Raw genomic sequence first — 3,216 nt, 5'->3', positions numbered from 1 at the left:
TGATAAATGCGTTATTAAAGCATTTCCAAAGTAATGTATTGTTATCCATTTTAAAACGTTTGGGATGTCATCGTCAATACAGAAACATAAGCATAAACATATCTTACATTCATTTACACTAGTGATCTACATCTCTTTTAAATCCCTTAGTGTAAAGTAGCTTCATATTGACACTTGTGATACAAATAAGCTTGAGTGGGTCAGGTTGGGAAACCTGGTGAGTACATAGGGTTTTCAATCCATAATAATATAATTATTATGTTAAACATCAAACAATCAACACAATTACCCATCCCCATTATCTTCTTTACTCTTAAGGATCTACCCTAAGATTCAGCTATTCCTCGTTCATTCATTCCTAAGGAGTATCTTAAGGAATCGACACTAATTCTGCATATTCGTCAGGGTTTATCTCGTTTATTTACAATATGGTTTTCGAGATTCCACTCGTAATACCTGTCAATGGGTTTTTAGAGTACAATGGGTGAACACATCGTTCATAACACCTACAGGTTGCGAGCCTGCTAGTGTTCCACTAGACTGTCTAAAATAGTCCGTGGTTGTCATCCATACTCTGCTAGATGATGGAGCCATCGTTTGGCTCATCGTTTTGGCTCATCGCTTTGGCTCATTGTTTTGGCTCATCGCTTAGGTCATCGCTTCGCACCATATTTTATCACTCGTATATCATCTCTCATCATTCATCTCATCTTTCATCGCTCATCATTTATCTCATCTTTAATCTACCCATGTTTTACCCAACATATTTTGTAGATATAAAATACATATACAGTTTAAATCATTTAAAACATATATAAAATCGTTCATCCAACATTGATATCAAGTATACAGATAATATGTACACGTAGCACATAATTTATATAAAATACTTCATATCTATGTGTAATATGAAAGTAATTATGCACTCACTTGTTAAGGTGGTGATTCCAAATTCGGATAGCGTTTCGCTTCTAACGATTCTATTTTCCTTCAACGAAACCTAACATTATTATCGGTAAGTTTTAGTCTAATCTTTATTGCGACTAATTATTAGTCTAGATTCATCATTAAATCGAAGTCTACTTTCATGATCTATCAAGTAAGGAACAACTAGGTAGGATCATATCGGAGGTAGGGTTCGTTTGGTATACGAAGTATACCGTTTGGAAATCCCACTTTAAACACCTCACTAAATCACAGCCTAGACATCATTCCCGTAAGTAGATCAATCAGTATAACGACTTTGATCCACAGATAAATTTTATTTATAGGTTCATAATAACGATATTATATTTAAACATAAGCTATACTTAAAATAGGGTAGGCGTATCTTACTTATAGCGGGTTTTATCACGCTCGAAGATTAGGGACTAAGTTTCGTGCATATCTTTCACATACAAGCTCTATTATCGACGTTCTTTATATCCACATGTTGGTATTTACGACTACTATAACTTTCATTTAGATCCAGTCGGCTAATTCTCACTCTATCTTAGATTTACAAAACTGTATCAAATTCGTCGTCATCGAAGAGTAGAGACTAAGTTTCGTCCATATATTTTGCATACGAGCTCCGTTTTTGGCTGTCTTCTTATCTTTGAACTCCTATTAACGAGATCTTCAATTCTCATTTAGACTGTTTTCGCTAAAAATCGACCTATCTAAAATTTGAATTTTGGATTGTGCACTGCTATGCTAAATCTTAGAAAAATCATAACTTCCTCATACGAAGTCAGATTTGAACGTTCTTTTTATTCACACTCTCGGTTTAACATATACCACGACTTTCGTTTAGATCACTAAGGCTAGAAAGTACTTTATCGTAAATTCACTTTGTATGATTCCCGGTGTCGTGCCGGTTTTGCCGTAAAACTTCGACGGGTCATAACTTCTTCGTTATAAACTTGGATTTTGGCGTTCATTATATGTACAGAACTCTTATGACATATAGTATAACTTGGTTAAGATTACTCCTTCTAAATAATATGCCATCAAAAATTCATTTTTGACGCTCATTGTCTCTAAATTGACTAACCCGAATCTACGGGCGTTACAATTAACTCTCCCTTAGGATGATTACGTCACAGAATCATCAAAGAAATAGGTCTTGTATAATGACTCCATATGTTATCTTTTCATCCTAGGTAATAACCGTAACTCCTATGTTCCTTCGAATGAGTATCTAACTCTTGGACTTTTGGACTGCAAGCGGTCCTCGATCTTGCACCCGTTCTCTATCTTACGTTGGAATTTCAATCGTGACCTTCAAGTCACAATCTCGATTCTTATTGGAGACTCTTGATCCTCCGGAAACAATCTTTACTTCGATTACCATAACAGACTGATGAGACATGTTTTAATGACATCTCGTCGTATGATGCAATGCTTACACTCAGGTATTTTAGAGTCAAATTCCAGAATGATATATACCTTCCTTCATGTTCTAATGTGATATAATCACATTCTAGCATGTAGCACTTCTAGGTACAAACTTCTAATCTTAACAACGGTTGCGATACTTCTATTGATCGCTTCGATTATCTGAGGCAACCGTTGTATGATTGAATCTTTTAGTCAAAGATTGTTTAAACTGTGCGGCATGTGATTGTGTTCATCCGATAGTTATATGGTATCAATGGAGGGTCGTGTGACAGATAGTTGTAGGATGGGTTATGTGAGGTCAACTGGCCAGTCTCGAGATGTCTAACTTTCCTTTAGGTGTGAGGATTTCGTGTGTGCGCATGCTAGTATGTATTGTTAGGGTTGTTGTGATGATCCTTGAGACAAATACGGGTAGGTGTGGAAGGTAGTATGAACAAATACCAACCCTTCATTTAGAAACATATTCGTAAAAAAATCTCGAAAAAAATTAAAAAATTGGCGATCACTGTAAGGGCAAATATCATCCCTTAATTTAGAAAATTGAATGGTTATCATTAATCTAATCTTTTTTTATCTTTTGTTTAAATCCGAAAAGATATTTTTTGTAATTCTTTCCAAAAAAATCCCTAATATTTTTATTATTTAAAACTTTTGAAATTGTTTAATATTAGAAACATGAACCATTGTTTAGTTCAAATATATATAAATATAACAAAAAATTAAAAAAATAAACACAAAAATAAAAAAACACTAATATATTCAAACATGTAGTAAAAACATTAAAAAATAAAAAATAAAAGATAAAAAACGGAAAAAATTAAATAAATGAAAAAT

This window comes from Lactuca sativa, chromosome 1 (assembly GCF_002870075.4).
Source record: "Lactuca sativa cultivar Salinas chromosome 1, Lsat_Salinas_v11, whole genome shotgun sequence".
Lineage (NCBI taxonomy): Eukaryota > Viridiplantae > Streptophyta > Magnoliopsida > Asterales > Asteraceae > Lactuca > Lactuca sativa.
This window is presented reverse-complemented; position numbering follows the sequence as displayed.